At 40.2% G+C, this 25,641-nt stretch overlaps 1 protein-coding gene across 6 annotated transcripts in view; it reads left to right on the top strand.

Annotated features, from left to right (window-relative positions):
- The window catches only part of FNDC3B (fibronectin type III domain containing 3B), a 351,431-nt gene that overhangs the window by 209,099 nt on the left and 116,691 nt on the right, over positions 1–25,641 (top strand). The gene's annotated exons all lie outside the window — the stretch shown is intronic.

The following is a 25,641-nucleotide window of genomic DNA, read 5'->3' as shown; positions in this document are numbered from 1 at the left end:
TCTTTAACTATACTCCTTTCTTTTATCAGACCTTATCTAGGTGTGCATGAGAATCTGTTTGTGAAAGAAAAAGAAGTTGAGTATGTTGGATTGTGTAGGGAAGACTAGACTCTGTTGGGGCCAAGGAAGCTTAGGTAGGACCAGACGTTGGTATCATTTCCACCTGTTTTATTTATGAGCGAATTATAGCATTAAAAAGAGGAATAGTAAGGTACAGTAAAAAATGATAGTAATTTCTCTGAGTAAAATGTGTTATTCTTCTAATTTTATCCTTTATTCTTTTCTATATTTTCCAAGTTTCATGCAGTTATCATGTATTATTGTTAGTTATTAAAACACAAGCAATATAGAAAAGAAACTCAAAGTATAAGGGGCCTTTAAATAGCTTTTTAGGTATAGTGCTATTCCTGCCATATAAAGTAATTTTTAGTCAACTGATACTACAATTTCTAAATCTGAAATTAGATTACTAGCCATGTTAGAACTTTTAACCAGGGGCACATAAGGGAATTCACACAAAAAACTAGAAATAGGTTTTTCTAAGGAGCGTTTTAGTTTATAAAAAAGAGAAGAAGAATGTATAAGCAGTCTTCAGAGAGCTTGATGAGGTTTGAACTACCTTGATTATATGATTCATTCTTTAATATCTTTTGCCCTTCCTTGTACCAAAAAAGATTTAAGACAGATGACATGGATATATATATATGTCAGATAGAATAATTTGAGTAAGATCTAACGGGCAAAGAGATGATGGAATGTAAGATGCATCAGGGTTGAAGTTAGGAAATAAAGCTAATGTAATTATGGATTGATTATGTCAAAAGTAAATATCATCCTTATATGTGTAGTTATTTCATATCATTTGTCTTGAAGTATAAGCTGCTCTATATTTTAATATACTCATAGCTGGAAGAGAGGATGTGGATTTGCATTGAAATCTATATTTACAAGCATTTTGGCCTTCTATGTAATGAATAAGAATATAATTATTTTGAGCATCTCCACTTCTTTGCTTTCATGTAGAAAACATATTATTATTGTAAATATTATTGTGATGGTAACAGTGAGATCACTTTTGCTGTGGACTTCCGGGAGTGTGTGTATTACAATGAAAAATTAGAAAAAAAGTTTTATCTCAGCTTTATTCTACACTTGGTCTATTTCTCCTTTTCTCATCACATTATTTAGCTCCTCAGAAGCACTCAAAGTACAGCTCTTCACATGGTTTAGTCATGAAATAAAGAATCAAATGGAGTATTATGTGTTCTACCTCATTTCAATAAGGATCTGAGGGTTTTACGTAATGGGTTTATAAACTAAATATTCATTTTCCCAAATGAGTTGGAAACTTATTTCCTGACCAAAACATACACCCAAGTATTTATAGCAGCTGTATTCATAATTGCCAAACCTTGGAAGCAACCAAGATGTCCTCCAGTAAGTAAACGAACTGTAGTATATGCAGACAATGGAATATTACCCAACACTAAACAGAAATGAGCTGTTAAAGTATGAAGAGGCATAAAAGCACCTTAAATGCATATTGCTAAATGAAACATGCCAATCTGACAACCGCACTCCAAGGAGGTAAAAGATCTATATTCTGAAAACTAAGACTTTGATAAAAGGAATTGAAGAGGACACAAGTGGAAAGATAGTCCATGCTCATAGATTAGAAGAATTAATATTGTTAAAATGACCATAATATCCAAAGTAATCTATGGATTCAATGCAGTCCCAATCAATATTTTGATATTAATATCGAAATATCAACATTTTTCACAAAACTAGAACAAATGATCCTAACATCTATATGGAACCAAAAAGACCTCAAATAGCCAGAGCAGTCTTGAGAAGGAACAATAATACCACAGTCCCAGATTGCAAGATATACCAAATGCTGCAGTAATCAGAAGAGTCTGGTACTCTCAGAAAAATAGACATATAGATCACTGCAGCAGAATAGAGAATGCAGAAATAACCCATGATTATATGGTTAATTAATCTACAATGAATAAGGCAAGAATATACAATGAGGAAAAGATAGTCTTTTTTGCAAATGATGCTGGGAAAACTGGACAGTTATATGCAAAAGAAAGAAGCTGGACCATTTTCTTACACCATACACAAAAATAAACTCAAAATGGTTTAAAGACCTAATTGTGAGATCTGAAACCATTAGCAGTTTTAAAAGAAGACATAGGCAATAATCTGTTGGACTTGGCCCTTCTCAGCATATTTATGGACATGTCTCCTGAGGCAAGAGAAATGAAAACAAAAATAAGCGATTTGGACTACACCAAAATAAAAAGATTTTGCAAACAAAACCATGAAAAAGTCAATTTATTGAATCGAAGATATTTGCTAATGATACATCTGATAAAGGGTTAATATCCAAAATATGTAAAAGGCTTCTACAATTCAACACACACAAAAAGTACAATATAATGAAAAATAGGCAGAGGCCCTGAATAGACATTTTTCCAAAGAAGACATACAGAGGGCCAACAGGCACATGAAAAGATGATCAATATTACTAATCATCATGGAAATACAAATCAAAACCATCAATGTCTTCTTGGATCAGTTAGAATGGCTAGTATCAAAAAAACAACAAGTAGCAAGTGTTGATGAGGATGTGAAGAAAAAGGAGCCCTCCTGCATGGTTAGGGGGAATGTAAATTGGTGCAACCACTGTGCAAAACGCTATGGAGTTTCCTCAAAAAAATTAGAAATGTAACTACCATATGATCCAGTGATTTCACTACAGGTTTTATACCCAGAGAAAAACACTAATTCAAAAAGATATATGTACCCTTTATTGCAGCATTATTTACATTAATCAAGATATGTAAGCAACCCACGTGTCCATTGACACATCTATATCTTAGTTTTATATATATATATATATATATATGTATATATATATACACCTACACACACACACACACACACACACACACACACACTTAAATATTCAGCCATAAAAAACGAATGAGATTCTGCCATTTGCAACAACATGGAGAGATCTAGAGAGGGCATTATGCTAAGTGAGATAAGTCAGACAGAAAAAGACAAATACGATTTCTCTTATGTGTGGAATCTAGAAATCAGGCAAAAAACAGACTCATAACAGAACAAAGTGGTGGTTGCCAGAGGGGAGGTGGCTAGGGGGTGGGCAAAATAGGTGAAGAGAATTCGGAAGTGCAAACTTCCACTTTTAAATATGTTAAAAGAAAAAAAATCTCTAAATGAGTCAGATATTGTTTAAAAGGAAAATACTGAAGAATAAGTAGGGGTACATGGGTGGCTTAGTTGGTTGAGCATCTGTCTTTGGCTCAGGTCATGAACTTGCAGTCTGAGTTTGAGCCCCGAGTTGGGCTCTGTGCTGACAGCTCAGAGCCTGGAGCCTGTTTCAGGTTCTCTGTCTCCTTCTATCTCTGCCCCTTCCCCAATGGCGCTATGTCTCTCTCTCCAAGATAAATAAACATTTAAAAAAAATTTAAAGAATAAGCAGATGAAACAATATGGAAACAAGAATAGAATTGAAGACAATATAGTAGATAGAATGAAATAAAGTAAGATTCTGGATTCAACAACAAAAAAACAAACCCAAAACAGATCCCTCAACCTCATTTTCAGACCTACTAAATCAGAATCTCTTTGCTTGATCTGGCTTCACTTTTTTCTTGTCTTTCTTCATTTTTTCGTTTGTTTTTTCATCAATTTTCCACTGGGAATGATGTCAGCCAAGATGAAGAACTACTGTCCTAATAGTAAGGAGGGTTACAATAGGTGTGGTTCACTAAGTTGTACACGATAGGAGCTAGGAACTTTAGTTCACCATTCTCACCTCCTAGAACTATGTCTGGCACATAGCAGTTACACAGTAAGTATTTGTGGAACTTCTTCTGTACTCTTAATTGGTTTGTTTTCTAGAACAGGCCTTCTGTTTGAACACATGTAGCTGTTGTACCATTTCCTCTTCCTAGGAAAAATCGCTGTACTCCTCAAGGATACAGCTCTGTAACCAACCCCTCCTTTCATTTACTCACCTTCGAGAGAATAGTGTAGGCAGGGCAAAGTCCCTGGCACCCTCAGAGAAACATAGGCTTCCTGTTTGTACTACCTTGGAGGTCATGGTGTATTGGCATTGAACGGTTGGGACTTTGTCATCAGATACACTTGGCTTAGAATTGACCCAGCTTTGTTGCTAACTATTTACTTTTAGTATTCCTAGAATCTCTGTATCATCATCTGTAAAATAAGTATTTTAGTTCCCTTTATTATATATTAAAAGTAGTCTAGTTCAGTTTTTAACCCCTCAGTCTAACGGTCACCCTTATTAGTTGAATACTCTGTTTCCCACCTACAATCTGAGGATGACCTTTCAACCAGGACATCCCCTTTTCAAAATGGGCATCTCTCTACGCTCCTATCCAATGGCCTCCCCCCTTCCCTTCAGGCCTTCCTCCTCAACTCCTTCCCCTGTAAGCCAGAAGTAGAAGGGCCTTCCTTCAAACCCATTTTGCACTTTTGAAAGCTCAAGCCCTACACTCCTGGACATTTGTATACATCGCTAAATGATCATGACAATAAGTCTAGTTCCTGTCTGTCACTACACAAAGTTATAAAAGTTTTCTTCTGACGAGAACTTGTAAGATTCCCTTCCTTAGCAACTTTCACATTTGCAGGATAGTGTTCTTGACTGTAGTCCTCATGCTGTGCATCGTCTCCCTACAACTTACTTGCTCAATAGCTGGAAGTTTGTACATCTTGATCCCTGTCACCTATTTCACTGATCACCTAACCCCTTCCTCTTTGGCAGCCACCGATCTGTTCTCTGTATCTATGGGTTTAGTTTCATTTGTTCATTTACTTATTTTTTTTAAGATTCCACATTTAAGTAAACTCATACAAGAGTATCTTTCTTTGTCCAACTTAATTTCAGTTAGCATAGTACCCTCTGGGATCATCCATGTTGTTGCAAATGGGAAGATTTCATTCGTTTTCATGGCCGAATAATAGTCCAGTGTGGTGTGTGTATGTGCGCATGCGCGACTTGGGTTACATCCTTATCATGGCTACTGTACTTTTTTTTTAATGTTTTAATTTATTTTTGAGAGACTGAGAGAGACAGCGTGAACAGGGGAGGGGCAGAGAGAGAGGGAGATACAGAATCTGAAGCAGGCTCCAGGCTCTGAGCTAGCTGTCAGCACAGAGCCTGATGCGGGGCTTGAACCCACAAACCGTGAGGGGCTCAAACCCACGAACTGTGAGATCATGACCTGAGCAAAGCCAGACACTTAACTGACTGAGCCACCCAGGCGCCCCTCGTGGCTACTGTAAATAATGCATTGAACACAGGGCTGCATAGATCTTTTCAAATTAGTGTTTTTGTATTCTTTATGTAAATACCCCAAAGTTGAATTTCTGAATCATATGATATGGAAAAATGTGTCCTCATATTCAGAATATTGCCCAACTGATGGGTCTTGAGCCTGTTCTGTAGCCAAGCCCCAGTTAAAATTGTCCTCTTGTCTTTCATCACAGAGACTGAGGAACTTACTGATGTGCGCCACTGAGTAGGAGGGAAATTTCATTTCTTTCCTTTTATTCTCAATAAGAACCAAAGCATATGACATTAAGGAAGTTACCCAATGGTTACAGGTTTGAAACTGAAATCCTCCAATTTTTAATTAGTATTAGAGTCCCTTTGTCCTATATCCCCAGAAAGGAGGAAAAGGTTATCTGCTAGTGTTGTTTTGGAAAGGATTGTGTGAATTCAGAGTGGAAAATAAAAACTTTAGTGAGGATCCATTGTCTAATAATATGAAAAAGACCTAAGCAATACCTTTAATGATGAGGAGTCTGTGTATGTGTCAGTGTGTCTGTGTGTCTGTGGGGTAGTTCAGGGAGCAGGAATGAGAGTACATCAAACATGCTAAGCCACAGTCTCCACTTTGTGTGTGGTATGTCACGCGTGCAGTTGATACTGCTGACCTTTACTTCATCCCCAGGTCTACTGCAGGAGTGAGGATTTCTTTCTCACTCATTACTTGAACATTTTAAAACCATATGGAATCGTAAGATATACAGTATACGTTTGGGGCTGTGTGATACATGAGTCATTTCACTTGGCCTCAGATTTCCTTTAGTAAAGTGAACAAGTGAAGTGTGGTTTGCGATTTTCAAAATTTTATCCATGAGTAGATCTTCCTTTTTCAAACAGTCTCGTATAGATGCCCAATTAAATACAGACCCCTATCCCCATACGTCTGTCATACGTGTACATGTGCACATGCGCACCCACGTATTCTGAAAGCAGATAGAGTTAGTGTTGCTAACTAACCATATGGCTTTCCCAGAGCTTAGTCCCTCACCTAGACCCTGCCTGCTTGCTCTCAGACCCACAGCTACACCACGATGGAGGAACTTGTGAGATATGTACCCTTGGCCTGCCCCAGACCTAAACAACAGTCCATGGAGGTGGGACCCAGCAATCTGTGTTTCCTACACTCTCCAGGTGCTGATTAGGCACAGTAACATTTGGGAGCCACTGACCTTTTGAGTGCCACGCAATTTTTAAGTGAGATGTTAAAATGGGAATCTGGGAGACATTAGTTAAAATACCGATTTAAGTTGAAGCATATTCCTTTTGTAGTACACCTGTATCCTGATAGACATATACTCTTGGATGAAGACTTCCATTTGTGTTACTAACATACAGGTAGTTGCTGATGTGGAGACCTATAGACCTTTCAGTGCCATGTGGGAAAAAATTGGGACAAAATGGTAAGAATTCCAAATATAGAAGAAAACGGGCATCCGGCACACTTTTGGCATTGGACCTTTGACCTTTGGAATTGTTGACAATCCAAAGATTGTTACAGTTTAGATGAAATTCCACCATGTAGAGTCATAATTCTTTTATTTTCACACTAGATGTTTGTGACAAAAGCATTAGTCTTGTGCTTTTGCCCTTCCAAGATCACAGATTGCCCTCTGACCCCGGCAGTATTCCTCAGTACCAGGTTTTTGTATTCTAATTCCTTCTCAACTGGTCCTCCCTGACATTTTTTTTTCTCTTTTTATATTTTGCTATCACTGCTCAGAAACCAGAATCTGACCTCGGTATCTGTTTACCCAAGCTTGGACTGAAAGCTTATTCATTCTGCAGCTAAGAATTACGGTAGTGAACTCAGGATGGTGTTTTCCTCTGGAGGTCTGAGATTGAGAACACTGGGGAGTCCTTGGAGTTTATCCCCTTGCTGGATGGGTCGGGCTCCAGGAGGGGGTGCCTGCATCCACCTGCGCAGGGTGACAGTGGTCCTCTTTGTTTGGAAGGAGGAACCTAACGTTAATAGGGTCTGGAATGTTGGGAGTCAAGGCAGATTTTTTCTTCTGGAATCTCTTTTGGTCTTGGCTCCCTGTAAAAGATAACACGAGTGCTTTTCTGTTGAAGATAGTTTCGTGGGGCTTGCTCACTTCACAAGTGGCTGCTCTCTTCTTTCACTTGCAACCTTTTCTATCTCCTGAGCACGTATCCTCTCAGGCATGGTCAGGGTGTTTTGGAAGACAGTTTGGTTGTGAAGGGGCAAATAGGGTTTTTCTTTTCTCCTTCAGTATTCACTGTCCTCACTGCACTTGAAAAATGTGTACAGTTTCTAGGTGGATTTCCATCACCGCTTCATCTCTCAAGTCCATAGCTGCAGATAAATCCTGTGCGTTTTCACTCGTCTGCAGCTGTGGATGGAGCCTAAGCATGGCCAAAATATCAAGAAATATGAAAAAAATTAAAAGTGAGCTCAGGTCAACGGAATTCACCCATCGTTCTGCCAAGTCCAGTCTTGAAAGTGAAAATAGTCCAAAGAAGCCCAAAGAACTTTTTTTTTTCTTTTTTGAAGGATGGTATGTGGACCCCTGGCTCAAAATGCAAGAGACATTCTTTCTAGCAGGAAACTGGGCAGTTAACATCCTCTTTTCCATTTTAAATGTGGGCTGCCAGATCCATTCTCTGGGTTTTTGAGGCATCTCAATGAGGCCTGTCGAGGTCTCAGCAGACCTCCTGCAACAGCCGCTTACACGTGGGCTGGGAAGAGGAGACAAGACCAGGATATAAGGCTGTTTTCAGAAGGAATGTTCTGCTTGTCGACAGGTGCTTTCTGACCGGGGCGTTTTCCTCTGAAGGCCAGAGCCGGAGAAATCAAGCAGTGAATAACCCTTTCTTCTGTCAAGATTCCAGTGTGCTGAGTTTTTTCCTTAAGGTGTTGACTTACCTTACTGGTGCAAAAGCACACATGTGGCTCAACAAAGAGGAAATGCCGGTGGCCCAAATTGTGGCTCATGAGTAGAGTGTGTGGGTGTCTTTATCAAGTCCTCTCACTTTCTTTTTGCCTTCTGCCCTCTTCCCACCCCTGTATTGTTCTTGTAGTCTGGAATGTTTTCAAGATGTTAACAACATGATTTTTTTGAACAGACAGGAGGAGATATTTTTGTTGTGTCATGCTTAAGAAGTCTTTTATTCTATAAAGTATTTTTTTATGTTTATTTTTGAGAGAGACAGACAGACACAGAGTGTGAGCAGGGGAGCGACAGAGAGAGAGGGAGACACAGAATCCGAAGCAGGCTCCAGGCGCTGAGCTGTTAGCACAGAGCCTGATGCGGGGCTCAAACCCACAAACTTTGAGATCATGGTCTGAGCCAAAATCTGACGCTTAACCTACTGAGCCATCCAGGCTTTAAGAAGTCTTAACCCATTAAATCATACTTGAAGCCTCACATTTTTCACTTATGTATGAAAAGACAATTAACATTTGAAAACATTCTTTGAGTTTTCTTTTGAACTGAATGTTCACCAGGAGATCGAAGGCAGAATTTTGGCTTCGTTTGTACCATATGTAGTACGTAACTCTGTGAATGTGTAAATATTTTCACTGCCTTTTTGCTTTCTTGGGAACAGGTCACAGAGACCATTGAGATGACATCAGAACCCATGTTGGTAAAATGCATGGCATTCCGGGGCACCTGAGTGGCTCAGTTGGTTAAGCGTCCGCCTTTGGCTCAGGTTGTGAACTCACAGTTCATGGGTTCAAGCCTCACATGGGGCTCTGTCCTGGCAGCTTAGAGCCTGGAGCCTGCTTTGGATTCTGTGTCTCCCTCTATGCTCCTTCCCCACTTGTGCACATGCTTTCTGTCTCTGTCTGTCTCTCTCTCTGTCTCAAAATTAAACAAAAATACATGGCATTCCAAAGAACCCTTAAATAGCAGGTATAAGTGATGATATGGTTTGTTTCTGGTACATATGTAATCTTCAATTTTATTGAATTGAAACTTTTATATGTTATTCTCTCATATAGCAAAGTTGAATTCTGAATTTAACTGGGCCGGAGGTCATCAGCACAAATGTGCCAGACTTAGAATAATTTACTAGTTGGGACCTTGCAGTTCTAGGTTGAGCCCAGCTCTGCCGCTTGTGAGGTGTGTGCCCTTGAGCAAGATAGTTCATCTCTCAAAGCTTCAGCTTCTTCACTTCTGTATGAAGGGGGTAATTAATAGCACTTCATTCAGAGGCTGTTTTAAGCTCTCAATACAATTTCAGGCACTTAGTGTTTTGCAAATGTTACAGAGCATGGACAAAGAAAGACCATGACATTTTTCTGCTTGTGATAACTGCCTCCTGTGGGTCACCCAGCCTGTGAGCATGCCCCGCCGAGGGCCAAGGCATCCTGCAGTCTGGTCAGTGTTGAGTAACATTGAGTGCCAAGGACTTGATATACGAGACAATTCTGCAGAGCATGCAGTCCCCGCCCCCTCAATTCTCCTCACTGTTGCTACCCACAAACACCCTGAATTCTGAGTAAGAATGAACTTCAGCCCTCTCTCCTCATCTTTCCTCTGCCTCTTCTCTGGACCAGATTCTCCTCTGAGATTTAGGAGAGCATGGTAGGCCAGCTCGCTTCTGTTTTGAACCTGGCCAACATATTGACTGCGTTACATTACTTTGCCAGTGCTGGGGGAAAAAGGGAGAGAGGGTAGCTCCACATGATTTGGGCGAACAACAACTACTCTGTGTTTTATTTTGCCAACACTAATATTACTTGCTGCAGGACAGTTAGTTAACCCAAGTGGAGAAGCTAACTAGGAAACCCACTAAATTTCATAATATTTCACAATTCTTCCTGACACCTCGTAAATCATAACTATGGCATCCATGTCCCATTGCTCATATCCTGTTGGTCATGTTTTGTGTCGGATGATATGTTGTGGAAGACACAGAGCCATGAATATCAGGAGAAGACGGTCACGGGGCAGGGGCAGGGCAGGACAGACGCTGCCCATCACATGGTGTGTGGGGCCAGAAGCTATTGCTATTAATAATACCTCACCTGAAATAGTCTCACCATTCGTGCTGGAGTTTTGGCAACTTTTATAGGAGCAGTGTATTATAATGTGACAATTGTAGTCAGTATTGCAAATGCATTAATTATACAGGTCACCTTTTCTGCCATGACCAGCCTTGGCTTTAAGCTTTAATTTAATTTGCCCAACCAAGCACTCCACAGTATCTCTGTATTACCCTGTTCCAATTTTTGGTACTAGAAATTCCATTAAGAATTGAGTGTAAAACGCAAGAAATAGGAACGGTCCAATGGTAATAATGGTGATACTAGCTTAGTGACATATGATTTACAAAATAAACAGTGCAAATGTCACTGTAGATGATTATAGAGTTTGCTCTTTTTTTCCCTCTGTTGCTGAATTTGCATTTTGAAAAACTATGCCCCTATACACCCTGCCCCCAGCTCATAACTCCTTCTTTCCAGCTGCATCCGAAGGACGGGGCTTTCCATGTAGGTGTCGTGCTCAGGAAAGGGCAGGAAGGACCAGGTGATAGTGGTGGGAATGATTTGTTTCAGGCACAAGAGGAGATTAGGACGGTTTAGGAAGACTGGAAAATAAGAAGGCAGCAGAGAAATATAAGGGCCTCAGAGGAATGGCACAGGGAAATAAAAGGAAGTGGTAACAGTAGGAAAACAAGTACAATGGAAGGAACAAACACAGTAGACAAGATTCAGTGGAATGTGGAATACAATTAATTTGGAAAAAAGACAGATAAAATCAGAGAAAATTCATGGTTCTGTTTTTATCGGCTCCATGCCTCTCACTATGTGAACATTTTCCAGTCAGGTAGGGTGGAGGGGGAAAGCCTCGCTGCCCTATGGTGGCCCTTGAGCTCTGTTATTGGTGCTGCACTTTGAACAGATTTCCGTGTGAATAAATCCCTTACTCTTTTCTACTTGGACTTCTCGAACATTTCTGTCTTCTTCTTGTGCTGGATGAGTGCCTCTGCTGCCAGTGTACATCGATTGGATAAGCAAATTAGAAATGAAATCTTAGGTAGAGCTTTCAAAGGAATCAGCGGTACACTATACTGAGGTTGTAGGTTTTTGAACTGTGATCTGTAGTTAGTGATATTCTAAGAGTTTTGTTGTGCTTAAAAACTGAAAATTTTAATTTTTTTTTTTTTGCTTTAGCCTAAAAATGAACAAAGAAAGAGTTTATCTTTGCCCTTGGGTTAGTGTGTCTTTGTGCAAAGTAGTCTGCCTTTAAAAATCTTTTTATTATTATTTTTAATGTTTATTTATTTTTGAGACAGAGAGAGACAGAGCTTGAGGCGGGAAGGGGCAGAGAGAGAGAGGGAGATACAGAATCTGAAGCAGGCTCCAGGCTCTGAGCTGTCAGCACAGAACCTGACATGGGGCTCGAACCCACGAGCCATGAGATCATGACCTGAGCCAAAGTAGGACACTTAACCGACTGAGACACCAGGTGCCCCTAGCCTGCCTTTTTAAAAATTGCATTATTATTATTATTATTTTTTTTAAGAGAGTGCAGGGGAGGGACAGAGAGAGGGAGAGAGAGAATCCCAAGCAGGTTCCATGCTCAGTGCAGAGCCCAACGCAGGGCTCAATCTCATGAACTATGAGATCATGAGCTGAGCCAATGGCAGGAGTCAGGCATTCAACCACTGAGCCACCCAGGCACCCCAAAAAGTAGCCTGCTTTAATTAAAGATGCTGTGATTTCTTTCAGGTCCTGTTACAAACTGAGGTGACTTGAAAATGCAGTTGGTTTTTCTGAATAGAAAAGTGCTCTCTTATTTACTTTCATATATAATAAAAAGGAATATGGCTGGCATTTCTATTAAATGACCAAATTTTGCTTTCTAGACTTACTAGAACCACCCCATGAAAGCAGCAAGAGGAAGTAAGAGGGAAGAGCTAGGTCTACCAACAGTGGTTTTTTTTTTTTTTTTAAATTTTCACAAATGCATTTATTACTGCTGGCTTTAATTCACACAGTGAACTTATTGGCCTCTTTTTCCCCATCATATTTGAAAAGACACAGATTATTATATGGAACAATGAGATCCTTAAAATGAAGAGGAATGGAGAAATTGCCACACTCTGGTTCACTGAGTTCCTGAAAACTATTTAAGTATCTTGCCAAGCACATTAAAAACATAATAATATTTAGTATTTCACAAAGATTTATCTTTTGGTGGAATGCTGCTTTAAGGAACTCCACATGATATCAGCATCTCTTGAAAACTGGTTAAAAATCACGTGTTTCTTAAGTGGAAAATGGTTATCACTGCCTTAATTCTTCAGCTACCAAGTTTTTTTTTTTTCTTTTGAAACACACTGACACCATTAATACTATTTACCACTCAAAGTATCAGCCATGAGAGGATGGCTCAAATTTGATCACAGCCAGTTCCATTTCTTTGAAAGTTTCCATGTCTGTGACGTCTGACTCTCCATTGATTTCTCTGGATTTCATGCATTCAATGCCATTTGGAAGATAATGCACGAGGGCAAAACTGTCTCTACTGTTTGTTATGTAACTACCATATTAGTGTTTTACAGAAGGAAGGTTGTATTTTAAGTAGTAAAGATGCATACATTGTAGAGTCAGTAGGGTTTCCTACTGATTTGCATGATTCTGCAGTGCATATATGCCTGTTTTCTGCATCATTTCTTCTAAATCTCCTGTGTCTATGCCGCCCATAGTTGGAATGGGAGATACAGAAATGTCTTGAATATTAGCCTCTATACTTAAGCTTTCAGAACTCGAGTTTTCTGAAGTTGATAAACTATGGGATGTTTTATACCTGGAAATTAGGATTCTCAGACATTCTTCTTTTTCTCCTACTTGTAAAAAGTTTATTTTGAGAGAGAGACAGAGAGGGAATATCCCAAGCGGAATCCACATGGTCAGCATGGAGCCCAGTGCGGGGCATGAGTCCATGAACCATGACATCAGGACCTGAGCCCAAACCAAGAGTTGAGCACTTAACTGACTGAACCACCCAGGCGCCCCGTTTTACTCCTACTCTACACTTTATTCTTTGCTTTTAAAATTCCATGAATTCTTTCCCTTACTCTGTATCCCTGCCTTCTGTGACCTGCTGTAATATCATCACTAATACTGTGAGTGGACTTTTAAAACTCGGAATTTTTTAATTTATTCATTCGTTTATTCAATTATTGCCGGGGCATTTCATTTTGTTTTGCTTCAAAGGAAGTAGGAGAAAATGTTTTTAGTACTAGATGTTTTTCATAGTTCTCTACCCATTTACTTTTGAAGAAGCAAAGGTCAAGACTTGTTCTTATTTTAAGACTAGATTTCAAACTCATTGAGCTCATCTGAAGAAAAAGGTAATGATAGAACTCATCAGTTCATGGTCCTTCTTTACAGGAGCATGATCCACATGGTTGATGATCTGTGTCCCCTTATTGTTCCTTATATTTCCCTCCTGCTTATCCCTTTTGTCCATCTTGATCTGCAATAATCTCCTCCCCAGTGAGTAACCAGCCTGGGTAAGAGGATAAGGGAACATGGCCGCTGTTCATAGCTGCACTAACGGTTTAAAACCCTGAAACAAAGTGAATCCCTGGAATGATCTGTAGATTCATTCATAATAATACTGAATAGGTCCATAAGAAACTGTTTAGGGGGGAGTTAAGAACAATTGAATATTAGACATTTTATGATTTAACTCAACTTTCCCGATCCCCAGTATAATGGATAATCCTAAGTATCTTACAGTGTGTATCTCTGTTCTGTTTCTCACCTGTTGCTATTGCCTCTTTCAGTGTTCTTACGTTCCCCTTTCAATGTCAAGAACAAGTAAGAGGCTTAGGGAGAGAAAACAGCGAACACCGAGGAATGCAGATGATTTGTCCAATGAATAGGTTAGTTTTTACAGTCAGCGGATCACAAGTGATTTTTTGGGAAGTAGCAGATCAGTTACTGATTTAAGGCAGATTTTATGAAGATACCGAGGCATAAGATGGAATCAGATTACAGTGTCCAGGGTGTTTACTTGAAAATGGTGGCCAGAGTCCTGTTGATTAATGCTGGTGAATGAGACACCAAAATGGAAAATAAACCATCCCCAGACAAGTGGTAATCATAGGTGATGATTATCTTAATTACACTTTATTTAGTTGGTGGTTTTGTTCCTGGAAAATTACTTTTATTTTTTTCCAAGTGGAGTTTGAGACATTTGAGTGTTACGTGTTTTGTAGAAACTCCTGTGTGTAATTTTTCAGTTTTGTCCAACTTCATAAGCCTTCAGGGAATATTTTCAGGCCTAGATTTATGGACACTGTACATAGTATCTGCTACCAAAAGAACATTCTGCATCAGGTTCATTGGAAAGCATCTTGTCTATCTTTCTGTTACACTGTTGTGAGCAGATGTTCCTTCAGCATTTTGGAATCATTTTAATGTGCAAGATGGAAAAATTGGAAAGAGAAAAAGATAGGCATAAATTTCTGTGACAAAGAAATTGCATTTGAGTCAGGGGTAAATGTCAGTATTTTTCAGTCATCTTTATCCTTGGGCTGGATTTGGGATGATACAGCGTGGTGACAATCAGTTATCATACCCCTAGAGATTCAGTAGCAAATTTCAGTTCTGTTTCAGGAGGAGAATGGACTCAAAATAAAAGTTTGTGCTTAAACTCTAGCACAGTCCTGGCACATAGTATGATCTTCTTAGTTCATTTAATTTGGCTTGAGTTTCTTTATTCTGCCTTTCTTCGTGTTGAATCACTGCTGTCCGTGAAGAAGCTTAGGCCCGTGGAGCTCACGTCTGATAGGCTGTGTTTTAGTTCCCTGGGTCTGACAAATTACCACACGATCAGTGTTTATAACAACGGAAACTTACTCTCTTACAGTTCGGGAGAGAATCTAGAGAGTACCATTTTGGAGGTCAGAAGTCTGAAGCCAGTGTCCTGGGGGTTGAAATCAAGGTGTTGGCAAGTTGAGCTCCTCCAGAGGCCCAAGGGAAGAATCTGGTCCTTAGTTCTTCCTGGCTGGTAGCTGCCACATTCCTCACCTGAGGCTGCATTGGTCCCGTCTTCAAGCCCAGCACTGTCCAACCTCTCTTTGCTCCATCTTCACATTGTCTCCTCTCAGTGTGCCCGCTCTTTTTCTGCCGTCTCCTTACACAAACACATATTATTTAATTTAAGGCTGACTCAGGTAATCCAAGTCAATTTCCACATCTCCAGAGATTTGGCCACACAGAGGCCACATGCACGGGTGCCAGGGGTTGGGATGTGGCTATCTTCTGGCAGCTCTTTTCAGCCTTCCCGCAGGCTGTGTTTAGCAGCATCATGCTAGCAACCTGGCCAGAGCCAGCCCATTAGCCTGCGTCGTGTTTAGATCTTATTGATGTACTCCCTCACCTTTCTCAGCATTCACCACAGGCTTTTCAGTGACTAATATAAATGGACAACAGCAGCACCAACTATCTGTTTCTAGGAACATAGGCCAAGAGCCATTTAGCCGAGCTCTCTCCTCTCCATGGTAGTTTGCACGGGGGAAATCTCTGCCCAGTACATTAAGCTACTTGAGGCAAGTCACGAGGTTGTTCAGTTTAACTCTGAAAGTACAAGTGAGTTGGATGTGCATGCATAGAAATATGTAAAGTAGCGGATGGGTATTTTCAGGACATATTCAATAGAAGTTAAATATCAGGATCTGTATAATTACTTTAAAGAGATGAGTAGTTCATGGCATTTCCCAAGAAGTGAAAGAAACCTATCTAATATGGAACGTATATCTTTTACAAAAAGGAAACTAAGTTTTCATCTAGCCTGAGATAAGACTCAGAAAGCTTTTAATATAATTCCTAGTAAATCTAATAATTCTAAGATGGTAATGGTTGATCATTATAGAATTCTCCTAAAGAAATTCCATAGTCATGGTGCTGATTAGATATTGACTAGATGGTTAATGTTACAGATCGATTATATGTATCCTTTCCATGATGACTATTACTTAGGGGAGGTCTGGTCATTGGTGTAATTTTGAAGAAGTGTTATATGGAGCCCAAGTTTTCATAAGGGTTATAAACTTGACATCTCTGTTGTGTGTCTTGCTATGTTTTAGATTGCTACCTGATACAGTAAAACTTGTGTCTTATAGATTTCCTTTTTCACCCTTTGGTGGGTGTTTTGCCTCAAATGTAAAGACACAGAAGATTTTAACAACATACAAGATAGTTTTTATTTATTTTTAATTTATTTCTTTTGAGAGAGAGAGAGAGTGCATGCGCACGTGTGGGCTAAAGTCGGGGAGGGACAGAGGAACAGGGAGAGAGAGAATCCCAAGCAGACTCCACACTGTCAGCACAGAGCCCAACATAGGACTTGAAAACCCACAAAACTGTGAGATCATGACTTGGACTGAAGCCAAGAGCTAGACATTTAACTGACTGAGCCACCCAGGTGCCCCCACACAATAAATAGTATTTTAAATCAGTTATGGTTCTTTTCTACTCTAGAAATTTGATGGGAAATAGCTATCAAGGTTAGGTATATACTGTATAACTGTAGAGTTTAAAGCAGATCATTGTTTGGATGAGCAAATTAGTTGGAACCCTGTATCTGCTGTAGGTTTTCAAAAATTTACCTGAACAGTAATTGTAGAATTATAAGGAATCCTAAAACAAGAGATTAAGATAAGAGGTGAGGCTGTGCTCACTCAGGGCTTCTGTTTTGCCTGAAGCAGGACTCAAGCTTATCTGAAGTGGGGTTCATGCTTATTCCATGTGGGGCTTGGGGCTCAAGCTCGCTCGTTGTGGGATTCAAACTCACAGACTATGAGACTATGACCTGAGGCGAAGTCAGATGCTAAACGATTGAGCCACCCAGGTGCCCAAAACAATGAAGTTTTGACCAGACATTGGGATCTCAGCTGGATTTTCCAGCATCAGCCAAGATGATACATGAGAGAAGATAGTGCTGTGGAAACCACAACAGTCTGCAAATAGGAACTTGAGAAATTAAAGATAAAGTGCCAGTCACATAGGTCACTTCTTGATTAAAGCCATGTTGAAGTTCTATCTATGTGCTGGATTAGTTGTCTAATTAACTCTTAGGGTATTAATAAAGGGGAAAAAGAAGCTGAGGGAATCACATCACGTTACCTGCTTGGAATAGCTTCTCTGATTTGACTTTATGAATTTAAAACATTAAGTCTGTCCAATTTAAATCATTTAAGTCTACCTGTAGTCATGAGCTTTTAGTTTTAGCTACTTACGTGTTTTTTCCACAAGAATATCAATCACTGACAGCATATATTAGACCCTGCCAGTTCCTTTTGGAACCAATTTAAATGAGAAAAATAAAGGACTTGGGGAGAAAACTATTTAAGTATGTCTGGTAAGTTGTTTTACTATTTGAGAACAACCCTGGAGACCAAAATACATTTTCCATTTAGTAGAATTTGGCTTGTGTGTGTGTGCGCGTGTGCATGCTCATGCCACAACATTCATGGAAATATGTTGAAAATGACTTACTTCTTTTGGTATTACTCACTGTTTAAAATGATGTTACAATCTACACTATGATAGGTCTCTGATCAGCAACATCTAGGCTACAATGAAATGTGCCTATCATGATCCACAGCTTTCTTCCCGCTCTGGATTCTTGTGGTTGTAGAGCAAGTTCACTACACACCCTTGGATTTCTGTGGGATATTGAATGCATACTTTGGTCCCTCGAGTTGCAACTCTTTTGAAATACTAATGCCATATACTAAAACTTAAGTCTAGAAAATCACATTAATTATTATGAAACAAGTAATAAGTTTCTATACGTCTAAAACATACTTTATTAAATGTGACCTTTTTCCTAAAGTTTCAGTGTTATTGTAGTCCTGGCTTCTTTTTTAAAGACTATTTTTTTAGAGCACTTTTAGGTTCATGGCAAAATTGAGAAGAAGGAACAGAGACTTCCCACATCCAGTGCCTGTTTTTAAATCTGTCTATGTGTTTGTGTGCTTTCACAGAGCTTTAATTCCCCTAGCTAGTCCCTCTGCTGTAACTTTTGTTCCCTTGCAATTCATTCTTAACACAGCAGCCAGGGGGATCTTGTTAAAACCCTCTGTGTTCCTTTTGAACTTAACGATAAAGTGCAGACTCTTTACCCCTGTATCCAAAGTCTGCATCAGCGGGCTGCTGCCTCAGCTCCTTCCCACCCATGCTCCAGCTCTCTGGGCTGTAGACACACAGGCTCCTCTCCATTTCTCATACATGTGAGAGCCTTCACTCTTTCTATTCCCTCTGCCTCCAAAATTTTCTTGTTCTTTGTTGACAGGTGGGGGAGGGCGGGGCGGTGAGGAGGAGTGGTGTCCCCCTCATCCTTTCTGGAGTAGCCCAAGTGCTTCAGACTCTGCAAGGCCTTCTTGGACTACTCCGTCACATTACGCTTTCAGAAATGTTCTTTCTGGCACCTGTCACTAGCTGAGCTCATCGTGTTTGTTCGTGGATATGTATGTTATCTATATTCACCCCCAGGGTTTGCGCTGCAAACGGATTAGAAATGGATTGGAGCTGTCGGAAGTGCCAAGTGCAGAGCTCATTCAAAGGGACTCCTAGGCATCTTTTATGAGTAACATGAATTGCCAAGTTTGTTTCCTATCTAGAAATTTTCATTTTATAAGGCTTGAGTTAAAATACAGAATTCCATTGCAGTTGGAAAGAGTTACCAGAGAGTTTAGTATGATGCTTGTGTGGCAGGGTTGCATAGCATGGAGCCTAGAATGGTTTTCTGAGGAACTGAACTGCCAGGTAGAATTCACTGTTAAATCTATTTCAGCCCTACAGATAAACGCCTTTCCTATACTTGAGGTCTTGTATCTTATTTCCCTTCTGCCAAATTAATGTAATAAACTGTCATCACTGCACCCCTACTCCCCAATTTTGTTCATTAAGAATTAACCTGTTTGGGGGGGGGGGTTCAGGGTCCATTTTGGCACCCCTGTATTGTTTCTGCTATCATTACATTTTACCCTTAGGTGGAATCTGGACTTTGTGTTTCCACCTATGCAATTGTCATTGGGTTCCATACAATTCATAAGAGTTAGAACCTCCCTCGGATACTCCTAACTGCATGGCAGTAAACATAATTTGGAGTATTAAAACAAAGTTTTTATATGGAAACTGATTCAACCTTTTGTTTTTAACTGTTATTTTCTTCCACTGTCTGGGGGTGTTTTTCAGACAACAGCTTTTTTTTTTAGTAGTCTGATTCTCTTAGTACTTTTGTTAAAGAATCTTTAAAAAATGGTATTACAGGGGCACCTGGGTGGCTCAGTCGATTAAGTGTCCGACTCTTGATTTCTGCTCAGGTCATGATCTCACAGTCTGTGGGTTCAAGCCCCACATCGGGCTTTGCACTGGTAGTGCTGAGCCTGCTTGGGATTCTCTTTCCCTCTCCCTCTGCCCATCCCTCACTTGTGCTCACTTTCTCTCTCTCTCTCTCTCTCCAAGTAAATTTAAAAAATGATATTATAACTTTTGTATTACTTAGCATCTTTGGCACTCACAATGGCTTTATATGCTCATATTCTATTGGAAGATGATATGAAAATACTCTTTCCTGGCTGTTGGGAAACAATGTGGAAACTAACTTTTGGACCACCCTGTTCTAGTGTTAGGGACTGCTTGCCCGCCTGCTCCCACCTGGCTCTTCCAGCCAGGACTCCCTCCAGTGGTCACCGTGCTCTTAGAAGAGAGTTCTTAGGTGGACCTTAGGTCTGTGCCAGAAATAAAAATGGGGATTATCATCTTCTAGGTGTTAATAGAATGAGAGAGCAGCACATTGGAATTTGGAATTATTATTATCCATCCATGGATGAAGGCATTCTCCACCAGGTTGTACATTGACACTTTAGAACAAGGATTGACTCTACCATCTTGGTCTAGAGACACAACTCCCCTCCGTACCCCACACACACTAATAATAATACTCAAGAAAGAAAGCCTCTCTGATACGTAGCCTAGGAGATCAGCTTGTTCTGGAAGAACTCATCTTCGAGGTGCAAATTCGAGCTCTTATGATATTGTCAGTTAGGTCCACATCACCACTGGTCTTAAGCAGAGACCTCTAATACAGTTTTTTTTTTCCTCAGAAGAGTCCATCAGTGTGAACTAAAGGTATAGGAGATGTTATATATACATTTGCTTGAAAACCAGGTTGCCACCAGGATCAGGAACCAAAATCATCCCTTCTCCCCTCTCCCCAGTAACTTTAAGAGGGTGGGGATAGAAAGGTATTTCAGCATTCAGAAGTCATAAAACTGAGTACTGTGACTCTTGCTTGTGACTTCAGGAAAATCTGCGTATTTTGTTTGTTTTGAACATCTCTTCTATTGACGCATTAAGCTATGATGACCACGTGTATAGAGCCTAGCTAGAAACTACCTGAACTACCTTAAGGAAAAAGTAGCTGAGCTTTGTGATAACAGGGAACAGTTCGTTTTTAGCGCCCTGACCCTGTCTGTGGTCGGTGACCAGCAGGCAGAGGTTGCGGATTGCAGTGGAGAAAGGGACTGACTGCTGCGGAAGGCATAACCTCATTCTAGACACAAGTGGACATGGTCTTCTTTTTAAATATTGCCTTTTATAAGTTTGAGGAAGATTTTAATTTCACATTTCCAGCAAATATTCTTTATTTGAGCCTCTGGACTTTGCTGGAGAGCACAGAACCCTGAAAACTCAATGTGATGATCCTGGAACCTCCTTGATTTCTTTCTTCCCATTCCTGATCGCTCTTCCGACTTCCTTTCACTCCCCCTGAAAATTAACACCTGCCAGCAGAATCAACTGTATGCTGCTTTCACTGGAGACGAGTGCCTCAAAATCAATCCTGGCAACTAATATAAAGTAAAATTTGGAAGACGCCTGGATCCTCATGGAGTTGTGCAAGCTGGAGTTATTAAAGAGGATTAGGGACCACAGCTGGTGAGCAGATGGAATGCTTATAGTTTCACAATCTTAGGTAGCTATAAACCTAAATCTGCACAAAACCTATTTGGTTTTTCTTTAGTTCGTTTCACTCTGTTCTGCCAGAATATAACCCTGGCCAAATGTGATACCTTAATTGTGGTAAATGATGAGCCTTAATAGGTCCCTCACTTAGGGAACATTATTCATGATTCGGTCATGCACTTTCTAACTCAACTGCATTTATGCGACCACTATTTAATAATGTACTTCTGCAAAGCTCAGTAGGTAGGGAGGAGAGAATAACACTTACATTTCATTCAAAATGAAGTATTGAAGACAAGACTAGTTCACAATAACACAAATGATATAGGTAATGACATTCAATGAAGACTAGTTCACAGTAATTATAATAACTACTTCAGCTGCCACTGAAAGAAACTCTTCAGCCTGTTTCCTCAGCTCTTTTTCTGTGTGTCCACTCTGTTAAAAATTCCTTTGCTGTGCAGTCAGAAAACTCCTATAGGCCAGCCACCGTCAACTGCTCTGCAGCCTAATCACAGACCACCGCCCTCCCACCCCTCCCCCTCCCCCACGCTCATGTCCTCTCTCCATTGTCCTGGCATATTATGATGAGGGCCTTAGACATGTACAGAGCAACTGTTAATCTCAGAAACACAGGCCTGGGCCACACTGTTCACAAAAGGAAACTATTAGTGAAACTTGCTCAGTGGTTTTAAGAAGGTCACATTGGGGACTTCATTCTACTATTACTGTGCAAAGATATTAATTTATGCTTTAATGGCTGTTTAAGAACAGAATTCGCATCCACCATACAAGTTTAGCCACTTTATCATTGCTGATGAAAAACTTAAGAAAAATGGCTGCCCTACTTTTGAGCTAATGCAGAGTGTCTGAAAACATAGCAAAACAGCTGGAGCCATAAATAAGTTGAGTGGTCTGGATACACTCTGTCCTGGTTGGATGGGAAGAAAACAACACACAGAGATTTCAGGTGGTGCTGCACAGCAAACGGCTGTAGTCTGTGGTCCAACATCATCTCTGCTCTTTTGGAACCAGTATGTGCTTCTTCTCTAAAGCCGCAGTCAGCTGCAAAAATATTGTAACATGTGTTTTGGAAGCAATTACTGCATAATAGTGTTCTAGTCTCAAAACATCCTGAATGATCCATTTCTATATGTGGGGGGAAAAGGAGGGTGGGTATTATGTTTCTGATGCATTGGCACGAAGTAGTCTGTAGAATTATCATAGAAAGTAGTCTTTTTTTGGATCGGCTTTTCAATGATTTTTCAGTAGCTTCCTTTTGGACTTCTAAATCGGCCTTCTGTAATTGGATATGACCTCTTATGGAAGCAGTACTATAAACACATTTTAACTTTCAGTGTAATTATTTTGTACTGAACCAAATAGTCAAGTCGATTGACTTGTTTATCTGTCAGAACTAAAATTGTTCCCTGACCTTTCCCTTCTGGATGGCAGGATGAGAGGAGGAGGAGCTGGTCTCAAAGCTGGTCTAGAAAAGCTGGGATTAGAGTGAGAATCAGAAGACTGAGGGTTGATTCTGGGTTCTTCTAGGGGTGCCTGTGTAATCTTGACCAAATTCTTAAAATATCTATTTATAGGATCCGTATCTAGGAAGTGGGTATCAAAATACCAAATCTGTATTTGCAACTCATGGTACATGTAGATTGCTAGGGTTGCCAGAACAGAGTACCACTTACTGGGTGGCTTAACCAACAGGTATTTCCTCAGAGTGCTAGCGGCTAGATGTCCAAGATCAAAGTGTGTGCAGGATTGGTTCCTTCTGAGGGCCACGAGGGAAGAATCTTTTCCAGATCTCTCTCCTTGGCTTATAGATGGCTATCTTCTCCCTGTGTCTTTATATCGTCTTCTCTCTGTGCGTATGTTCAAATTTCTTTCTCGTATAAGATATGACATTAGTCATATTGGGTTTGAACCTACCCTAAAGACCTCATTTTAGCTTCTTAATTACCTCTGCAAAAGACACTGTCCCCAGATACAGTCACTTTCTGAGTTACTGTGGATTAGGACTTTACAATACGAATTTGTGAGGGAACACAATTCAGCTGACCCCGGTACATTATAGAGGCCTGTCTAATTATAAATGATATTCACAGGGTATACTTAGTAATTCTTTGAATTGCTCTGGCAATTCAAAATATTTTAATAAGGTTTTATTCTAATGGATACATCATTAGAAAAATATCATACTTTCCTTTTTTAACACCTAAAATTTAAGACTCATCTGTACTCTCATTCCTTACGGTTAATTTGCAAACGAAATGATACGTCTTTTACTTTGTAGGCAGTAGATGGAACTTTTGTGCACACGCCATTCTGGTTCCTCTCTCTTAGGACATCTTTCTGTCTCACTTTTAGTCATAGACGGTTGTTTGGGAGCTCACGGGGCTCGTTTCAGTGAGTTGACTCGCTTACTGCCAACAGCATCAAAAAAACTCTCATTTTTTGCTTCAGGGTAAATAGACTCTCGCTTGGCAGTGAAAATTTGAGCAAATGGGCACTGTTTTCCTCAAAGTGTTTAAGTGCTAGACTGCTTGCTACAGGTAGGAAGCCGCAAAGGACTGAGCCTGCAGTGAAGCCAGGAAGGACTTTGGGAGCCTGGGTAGAGAGCAATGCAAAGAATGAGATCCCTTAATGGAAATTGCTGAGCTTTTCGTTTACTGGGATTGCCATCGGATGATTGTTAATTATGGGAAGAAAGGCAACCAGATGGTCTCATACTCCAAGACGAAAAGGAGAAAGGGTAGTCAGGGCAATCGGAAGCATGCATTAAGATTGCAAAGAGGGAGACTGGCAAATACTTTTGCAGGTCAAACCTTCCTTTTTGGCTGAGCAATTAATTGCTAAATAGACATAATAGAGTCATCTCAAATGGTTCTTTAGAGATGCATGATTTGTGCACACACAAAAAACTATTGTGGAACTGGAAAGCTGGGAAATAACTAACTTGCCTAAACAAAACTAAGGCATTTTAGCCACCAAGAACAACTTTGTGCATTCTGATTTAATTTTCTGCAATTAGATTAGTACATAACAAATTAAGAAGTTACCACTAGTAGGTAAAATGCTCTATTCTTTTCCAGGATACCATCCAGAGTGAGCTCCAAGAATTCTCAGTTACTTGATTAGTAATATACTTGGTTGCATTTTTATTGTCGCACCAACCAAGTTTAATGGCTTTCGGTATTTTTTGTCAGGCAGACTTAGCTTTAGTTATAGAATTGTTTCTAATCCACAACAAATTTAGGATTCTTACTGAATTTATTTAGTGTGTGCATACTGGTTTCCTATGCAGAAATACAGATCCACAAGTGTTTGACACAGTTTGGTCATAACATGTGATTTGATAGAATGTCCTGAGCTATCAAGGCACCTTCCCCTTATCACTCTCCCCATCATGATGGCGATCATGTGCTTAAAAGACTGAGCAGAGATTAAAAGCATAGTTTGTGCATTTGTAGGTAGTGTTTCTCTGACCGTTTTCTCAGTCATACGTTCAATAAGAGCTCCTGTGCCAGGAAGTAAACTCGGCACTGTGGAATCAATGACACGCGGAACAGATGTGACTGCTGTATTCATGAAGCTCACCCTTACCATTCTTGTGGAAGGGATTTCATGTGAACAGGAACATGCAGGGGGATGACAGGTACTTTAAATACGGAGAGGAGGGTGGGATGTTAGGGAGATCCTCCGGAGATCACCGGTGCAGGTGGGTGAGAAAGGCAGCACTGCCTGCGGCTGACTCATGAGGAAGGGGAGGAGTCAGCTGGGGGGGGAGGGGTAGACTCCCATATTCTTCCACCTGTGGATAACTGCAAAGTCCAGCCATTCGCCTTTTATATTTGGCATTTTATTACAGAAATTGTATCATTGGAATTGTTAGGAAATTATTTAAAAATCATTCACCTCGATGAGATATTGTCAACTTAATGTATTTGCTGAGAGCTGTATTTTGAATCTTTTTATCTCTGTCGTTCATTCTTTTTGCAGTGCCTCTCCCCCTTTGGCCATCTCTTCTATTTTTTTCTTCTGTGCTGTCTGTCATATTTTCTTCTTGTGCATTTTTACCTCTTGTCCAGTTTGGCCTATGACCTAAATAAAACGGCTGCTTTAGCTGATGGTTTTTTCCCAGACCTGATGGGCTCACTGTGACCCAGGAGCTGTATAGTTTTGCTGTTAGGAGATGGTGACCAGGTGACCATGGTTATCATCTGCACACATTAAAATGTGGCTGGCGAGGTGTGCCCCTCGAAGAGCTAGTTTCGAGCAT

Source organism: Suricata suricatta, chromosome 5, assembly GCF_006229205.1.
Source record: "Suricata suricatta isolate VVHF042 chromosome 5, meerkat_22Aug2017_6uvM2_HiC, whole genome shotgun sequence".
In the NCBI taxonomy this organism is placed as follows: Eukaryota; Metazoa; Chordata; class Mammalia; order Carnivora; family Herpestidae; genus Suricata; species Suricata suricatta.
This window is presented reverse-complemented; position numbering and strand designations above follow the sequence as displayed.